General features: G+C 45.8%; 1 long non-coding RNA gene across 1 annotated transcript; it reads right to left on the reverse strand.

Annotated features, from left to right (window-relative positions):
• Window positions 1-670: 670 nt before the first annotated feature.
• LOC115460488 lies at window positions 671-5,201 on the reverse strand. Its single transcript, XR_003940509.1, has 3 exons — window positions 5,187-5,201; window positions 4,425-4,433; window positions 671-754 (listed from the first exon to the last, which is right to left on the reverse strand). It is a non-coding gene; the product is annotated as an uncharacterized LOC115460488 (long non-coding RNA).
• Between the last annotated feature and the right edge of the window lie 3,446 nt (window positions 5,202-8,647).

Consider the following 8,647-nt stretch of genomic DNA (forward strand, 5'->3'; position numbering starts at 1 on the left):
AATATCTGATAATCACTTCTCATGGTGATCTTAAAGGCATGTTTGGAAAATTAATAACTTGTAAATTCAAGACCTAGCCTGATTTTCTAATGTTTCAACTTTAAACCTTAAATTAGTGTTGTCTTCTTTTTATTCTTTATTTATGCAATTTTTATAATACATCACACAAGTATCCACTTGCTCTAGAAATACAGACCACATAACATAGGGCTACGCATCAATTGAACCAATTAAATAATCAAGAAAAAAGACTCTGTCACGACTTGTGAGCCTTTGTGCTGTTTCGGGACCAGCAATAAACAAGCTGAGGGCTAAATCCAGAGGTCAATATTCCATCCTCATTCTTCTTGATCTTTCCGCTGCTTTTGACACTGTCGATCACAGCATACTTCTCGATACCCTGTCCTCACTTGGATTCCAGGGCTCTGTCCTTTCCTGGTTCTCTTCCTACCTCTCCCTCCACACCTTTAGTGTTCACTCTGGTGGATCCTCTTCTACTTCTATCCCTCTGCCTGTCGGCGTACCTCAGGGTTCTGTTCTTGGTCCCCTCCTCTTTTCTATCTACACTTCTTCCCTTGGTTCATTAATCTTATCCCATGGCTTTTCCTACCATCTCTATGCTGATGACTCCCAAATCTACCTTTCTACCCCTGATATCTCACCTTGCATCCAAACCAAAGTTTCAGCGTGCTTGTCTGACATTGCTGCCTGGATGTCTCAACGCCACCTGAAATTAAATATGACGAAAACCGAGCTTCTCAGCGTGATGGCAGCATAATCACTGAGCTCTCTCTCAGACTCCTGAAAGTAATCTGTTTAATTGTGAAAATAAGTTATTAAAACTAAACCAACATTAAGCTATCATATATAAGAACTTATGGCATCAGGGAAAAACTCAAAAAGGCAAAGAGGAGAACCTCCTTCTCCTCAAAAAGCTTCAACTGAAAAGATGGAAAATCCGAGTACAGCAGCCATACTGGAAGAGATCCATGCACTAAAAGATATATTGACAGAAACCAAAGATGGTTTTACTGAAATAAAAGAAGACATCTCTCTTATTCGCTCAGATCTGTCACTACTCAACTCCAAGATTCTAACAATGGAACAGAAAGTGGAAGCGACAGAAGAACAGATAAAAACAATCAAAAAACAAATTAAAAAGATAAATACACTTGAAAAGGAAATTGAAGAAAATAACAACAGATCAAGAAGGAATAACATCAGACTCCTTGGCTTACCTGAAAATCTTGAAGGATCTGATCCGATTCAATTTTTGGAGAAATTCATCCCTGATATGTTGGGTATTCAATTTAACAGACTATTCGAGCTGGAAAGAGCCCACAGGATCCCAACACAACGAAGTCCAAAAGATAGATATCCAAGACCAATTATAATGAAAGTTCTCCGCTTTCCACAAGTTTCTGAAATCTTTCAACGTGTTCGACTACGAGCCCCTGTGAAGTATGAAGGTCAGGAACTACAATTTCTACCAGATCTCTGCAAAACTACTGTTCAGGCTCGCAAACAGCTCCTAGCATTCAGACCTAAGCTGAAGCAAATCAATGCCAGATATGGAATGTTATACCCAGCTAAAATGAGAGTCACCATAAATAATACCACTACTCCCAAAGCCCTGGCAACTTATCTTGAAGAAATTGCTCCTAGCCCAATTGACGTTCGCTGAATCCACACTCTCCACTGAAGTCCTAAAGAGTTTTTTTCCTTCTATTATTAACATTGAATAAATACAACACAAGGTACTTTTTATTTCTTTCTATGTATCTTTCATGTTGTTATAGCGATCGGGCTACCAGCATACAAACTTCATAAAGCTGTGCACTTGAATACTGTTTGCTGCAGGGCAGAATAGCATGTATAGATCGCTGTAATGCTTTTAACATATGCAGCAGTTGGTGGTCCCTGGAGTGTTTCTCGTGCTGACTGTGGTCTGCTAGCAAGGAAGAGTGACATGAACAAATCACCGATTAACTTTGACAACTGCAGCAGTTAATAGCTCCTTAGAGTACTTCTATTGTTAACTATAATGGCGTTTCCCCGCCAGCATTAAGGAGGTACACAAAAGGCTGAATACCGAGATGTAACACAGCTGTTCATCACTGTTGTTATAGGGATCCTGCTACCAGCACATAAACTTCATAATAGCTGTACCCATTTTCTATTTCTGTTGATGGCTCTCTCATTCTCCCTGTCTCCTCAGCTCGAAACCTTGGGGTCATCTTTGACTCTTCTCTCTCCTTCTCTGCTCATATCCAGCAGATTGCCAAGACCTGTCGTTTCTTTCTTTACAACATCCGTAAAATCCACCCCTTTCTTTCCGAGCACTCTACCAAAACCCTCATCCACACCCTTATCACCTCTCGTTTAGACTACTGCAATCTGCTTCTTGCTGGCCTCCCACTTAGTCACCTCTCCCCTCTCCAGTCGGTTCAAAACTCTGCTGCCCATCTCGTCTTCCGCCAGGGTCGCTTTACTCATACTACCCCTCTCCTCAAGACCCTTCACTGGCTCCCTATCCGTTTTCGCATCCTGTTCAAACTTCTTCTACTAACCTATAAATGTACTCACTCTGCTGCTCCCCAGTATCTCTCCACACTCGTCCATCCCTACACCCCTTCCCGTGCACTCCGCTCCATGGATAAATCCTTCTTATCTGTTCCCTTCTCCACTACTGCCAACTCCAGACTTCGCGCCTTCTGTCTCGCTGCACCCTACGCCTGGAATAAACTTCCTGAGCCCCTACGTCTTGCCCCATCCTTGGCCACCTTTAAATCTAGACTGAAAGCCCACCTCTTTAACATTGCTTTTGACTCATAACCACTTGTAACCACTCGCCTCCACCTACCCTCCTCTCTTCCTTCCCGTTCACATTAATTGATTTGATTTGCTTACTTTATTTATTTTTTGTCTATTAGATTGTAAGCTCTTTGAGCAGGGACTGTCTTTCTTCTATGTTTGTGCAGCGCTGCGTATGCCTTGTAGCGCTATAGAAATGCTAAATAGTAGTAGTAGTAGTAGTAGTAGAATTCTCTTCCAGGACTAGCAGTTGGAAAGCCCAGTGCTTCACCTGTGATGACCGCCATTCCCCAGCGGTTGAGCCCCTGAGTGCTGGTGGCTGACAGGACTTGGAGGGGGTCTGGGCACTGAAGAAACAGCTGTTAACAGTAACAAGAACAGGCTAAGGATACAGATAGATTTCCAGCAGAAGACAGTGACAAGATCAGGCTCAAGGCTTGGGCAGGCAGCAAGCAGATGGCAGTATCAAACTCAGGCTCAAGGTTCAGGCAGACAACCAGTAGAAGACAGTATCAAGATCAAGCTTAAGGTTCAGGCAGGTGGCAAGCATAAGACAGCATCAAGTTCAGACAGACCTGAGGCCCCGAGAACAGGGTCGACCCTCCCTAAGAGGTGAAGGCGTCTGACGTCAGAAGAGAAACTGTCCCCGCAGGGAGGAGCCACACACTCCGATGGCATGGAGAGCCACTAGCATAAAGATAGTGCCAGAGAGGAGAGAAAGCATGCACGCACACCCTCAAGAGGAAGGAAGTTTAGAGATGACTGCCGCATCCCTCATGCTCACGTGCACCGCACAGACCATGTCTTCTATGGCAAATGGCGCCATGGGCTCCATGATCCCTCAGTTGTAACAGACTCAGTCCTCCTTAGATGTAGGGGCAGTACTCAAGCAAGGATAAGGAGATTTTAAAAAAGTAACAATAAAGGAAAAAGCTTAACATGAATATATCCACAAAAAATATACTTAAACCCAAGTTATATAATCTTCTCCAAGTCAATGAAAGCTTTAAGCTGCTCTGGGACGAAGAAAATGTATTTAGTCCCACCTAGCTTGACTAAACATTTGCAAGGGTATGCAAGAAAGAATGTGGCTCTCAGATTCTTCGTTTCTTGTAACGCCAAGAATGCCTTCCTTCTCTCTTGTGTAGTCTTAGCACCATCAGGGTACATCCAGATTTTCTGACCACAAAATAATGCTTTAGAGGTTTGAAAGTAAAGTTTCATCACTACATTTAAATCTTGCTGAAAAACAAAGCTAACCGTGGCCCGCTGTGGTATTTCAGACATTGAAGAGTCTTCTAGAATTGTGGAAATATAGTATAAATCCACTTGAGCATTTTGAACCCCTTCAACTGTTACCGCAGCCTGGGAATCTTTCAAGGCAACAAGTAAATAATAAATTTTATTTAGAGGTGGAATAGAGGATTAAAGAATTTTTAAAGTTTACAAAAGGTATTTTTTAAACAAATCCTGGGAGCGCATAGCTGGATAAACCATAAAATTTAACAAACAGAGATATTAAGCCTTCTGTTATAATTCTCAATTTGTTTGATTTTCCTTTGAACTAAAAGTCTATCTTTTGTCATGATTATTTGAAAATCCTGGAGTACCTTCACATTCTCCTGTATTTGTTGAATCTTGCCAGAATGGTCTTTCTGAATTCCTTCAACATTGCAGCTCTTCAGTACCTCTCCACTCTCATCTCTCCCTACACTCCTCCCCGGGAACTCCGTTCACTGGGTAAATCTCTCTTATCTGCACCCTTCTCCTTCACTGCTAATTCCAGACTCTGTACCTTTTATCTTGCTGAACCATATGCCTGGAATAGTCTTCTTGAGCCGGCTGTCTCTTCCTATAATACTAGCCTAGTGGCCTAGTGGTTAGGGTGGTGGACTTTGGTCCTGAGGAACTGAGTTCAATTCCCACTTCAGGCACAGGCAGCTACTTGTGACTCTGGGCAAGTTACTTAATCCTCCATTGCCCCATGTAAGCCACATTGAGCCTGCCATGAGTGGGAAAGCACGGGGTACAAACGTAATAAAAAAATAAAATTCTCTCCTCTGCTCTGGATACTCTCGCTCCTCTCATTCCCCGTTCTGTAAAACATACCAAATCCCAACCTTGGCTGACCTCTAGAATTCGCTACCTACGTTCCTGTGCCCGCTCTGCCAAACGCCTTTGGCTGAAATCCCGTGCCCATGCTGACTTCATACATTTCAAATTCTTGCTGACCTCCTTCCAATCTGCTCTTTTACTTGCCAAACAGGACTATTACATCCAGTTGACAAATTCTCTTGGCTCAAACCCTCGACGTCTCTTTGCCACACTGAACTCTCTCCTCAAAGTGCCTTCACCTCCAACCCCCCCTTCACTTTCCCCCCAGACTCTGGCTGAGTTCTTTCATGATAAGGTTCACAAGATTAAACTTGAATTCTCAACCAGGTCACCTCCACCTCTCCTTCCCTTAGTCCATTCTCTCAACCCTCCAACCCCTGCCTCCTTTTCTTCCTTTCTGAAATCACTGAAGAGGAAACTACACATCTTCTTTCCTCCTCGAAACTAACTACCTGTTCCTCTGATCCTATTCCCACCCACCTACTTAACACTATCTCTCCTACTGTCATCCCGTTTATCTGTCATATCCTCAATCTTTCACTGTCCACTGCGACTGTTCCTGATGCCTTCAAACATGCCGTAGTCACACCACTCCGTATAAAACCTTCATTGGACCCTACCTGTCCTTCCAACTATCACCCATCTCCCTCCTCCCTTTCCTATCCAAGATACTTGAACGTGCTGTTCACCGCCGTTGCCTTGGCTTTCTTTCATCTCAATCTATTCTTGATCCACTTCAATCTGGCTTTCGCCCCCTTCATTCAGCTGAAACAGCGCTTGCTAAAGTCTCCAATGATCTGTTCCTGGCCAGATCCAAAGGTCTCTATTCTATCCTCATCCTTCTCGATCTATGTGCTGCTTTTGACACTGTTGATCACAGCCTACTCCTTAATACACTGTCCTCACTTGGATTTCAGGGCTCTGTTCTTTCCTGGTTTTCTTCTTATCTCTCCCAGCGTACCTTTAGTGTATACTCTAGTGGATCCTCTTCTACTTCTATCCCACTGTCAGTTGGTGTACCTCAGGGATCTGTCCTGGGACCTCTTCTCTTCTCCATCTATACTTCTTCCCTTGATACTCTGATCTCATCCCATGGTTTTCAATATCATCTTTACTACTATTACTACTATTAAACATTTCTATAGATCTACTAGACTTACGCAGCGCTGTACAAATTAACATGAAAAGACAGTCCCTGCTCAACCGAGCTTACAATCTAAATTGGACAGACGAACAGACAGCTAGGAGTGGGGAAATTGCAGTGGTAGGGGTGATAAGTGAGGGTGTTGAGTAAGAGAGTCATGGTTAGGAGTCGAAAGCAGTAGCAAAGAGGTGGGCTTTAAGCCTAGACTTGAAGACAGCCAGAGACTGAGCCTGACGTACTGGCTCAGGGAGTCTATTCCAGGCATAGGGAGCAGCGAGACAGAAGGAACGGAGCCGGGAGCTAGCAGTGGGTGAGAAGGGGGATGACAGGAGACATTTACCCAGCGAACGGAGTTCACGGGGAGGAGTGTAGGGAGAGATGAGAGCGGAAAGGTACTGAGGAGCTGCAGAGTGGATGCACTTGTAGGTCAAAAGGAAAAGTTTGAACCGTATGCGGAAGCGGATAGGGAGCCAGTGAAGCGACTTGAGGAGAGGGCTAACGTGAGTATAGCGACTCTGGCGGAATATAAGACGTGCAGCAGAGTTTTGGACAGATTGAAGAGGAGATAGATGGCTGAGCGGGAGACCAGCGAGAAGCAAATTGCAGTAGTCTAGGCAAGAGGTGATAAGGGTGTGGGTAAGGGTTTTGGTAGCGTCCTCGGAGAGGAAAGGGCAAATTTTGTTAATATTATAGAGAAAGAAACGACAGGTTTTAGCAATCTGATGAATATGAGCAGAGAAGGAGAGAGCGGAGTCAAAGATGACTCCAAGGTTGCGCGCAGACGGGACAGGGAGGATGAGAGTGTTATCTACCGAAATAGAGAACGGGGGGAGAGGAGAGGCAGGTTTAGTGGGAAAGAGGAGTAGCTCGGTTCACTTTACACTGATGACTCCCAAATCTACTTCTCCACATCAGAAATCTCAGCCAAAATCCAGGCCAAAGTATCAGCCTGCCTGTCTGACATTGCTGCCTGGATGTCTCAGCGCCAAATGTTTATTGAAGCAACAGCCTCCACTGCATGCAAATCCCTCATGAATATTCATTGTGGATATGCTGAAAATCTGACTTGCTGGGGTGCCTCCAGGACCAGGTTTTGAAACCGCTGGCTAAAACCAAAACAGCTAGGACCCAACATGGGACCGTGTTTCAGCATAATTGCCTGCCTCAGGGGTCCAGATAATAACAAAATGAGGGGGGTCTTTTACTAAAGATTAGCTCAAGTTATCTGCAGCAGGACCCATAGGAATAAAATGGGACCTGCTGCAGATAACTCAAGCTAACCTTTAGTAAAAGACCCCCTAAATGTTAATACAGACCAAGAAAACAATATAACCTATAAAGCTTATACGTATGTGTATGTGTGTGTGTGTGTGTGTGTGTATATATATATCTACTATAATAAAACGCACCCTGAACGTTCTGAGGACAAAGGGTCTGAACTCACAGCACAATGATAAAGGGTTTGTAAGTTCATGGTGGTGAAGCCATCCCACTGACTATGACTCTGTGCCCCGCCCTCGCGTGAAACATCATGACGTCGAGGGCGGAAAACATACAAAAAAGTCAACGAACGAATCGCAACCAAGCAGGGGGAGGAGTAGGGAAACACGCAGGCCAACCAAGAAAAACCTAAGAAAAACAGAAGCCCCGCTTCAAAATGCTGGAGGCGCAACCCCCCCCCCCCCCCCGCGTTGCCCCCCCCAAGCCACCCACGAAAATCCGCAGAAAAAAAGAAGCCCCGATTCAAAATGCAGAAGAAGCAACACCCACCCCACCCCTACCCACCCGCCGTCACGTAGCTTTGCCGGCGGGGAACCCGAAACCCCACCAGCATAAGTCCTGTCTTCTCACTCCGGCGTGATCTTCAGCATTGGTAGCCTCTGCAGGCAGGGCTTCTGTGCGTCTGACGTCCTGCACATGCAGGACGTCAGATGCACAGAACCCCGCTCTGCACAGGCTAGCAATGCTGAAGATCACGCCGGAGTCAGCACAGCACACAACAGAGGACTTCTGCTGGCAGGATTTTGGGTCCCCCGCCAGGAAAACTACGTGACGGTAGGGTGGGATGGCGGCGGGAGGGGGGTGCATCGCGCGGCGGCGGTGACGGCACACAAGAAACACCCCTGAAATCAGCCTGCGCTTCCTTCGTTCTTCTTCAACGTATAATCCCCCCCAACTGAACTATACAACACACACACACTCTCTCAACTGGCAGCGCTTCCTGAAACCCCTGCCCCCCCCCCCCCACACACACTCACTCATCTGGCAGCGGTTCCTGAACCCCCCCCCCCAAACACACACAAACACTTACTCACTCTCAATTGGCCACACTTCCTCAATGCCCCCCCACCACCACAAACACACACACACACTCACTCTCTCATCTGGCAGCGCTTCCTTAAATCCCTGCCCCCCCCCCACACACACTCACTCACTCATCTGGCAACCCCCCACCACCACACACACACACACACTCACTCACTCTCTCATCTGCCAGCGCTTCCTGAAACTCCTGCCCCCCCCCCCACACACACTCACTCACTCATCTAGCAGCCTTTCCTGCCCCACCCCCCC

This window comes from Microcaecilia unicolor, chromosome 1 (genome assembly GCF_901765095.1).
Source record: "Microcaecilia unicolor chromosome 1, aMicUni1.1, whole genome shotgun sequence".
NCBI lineage: Eukaryota > Metazoa > Chordata > Amphibia > Gymnophiona > Siphonopidae > Microcaecilia > Microcaecilia unicolor.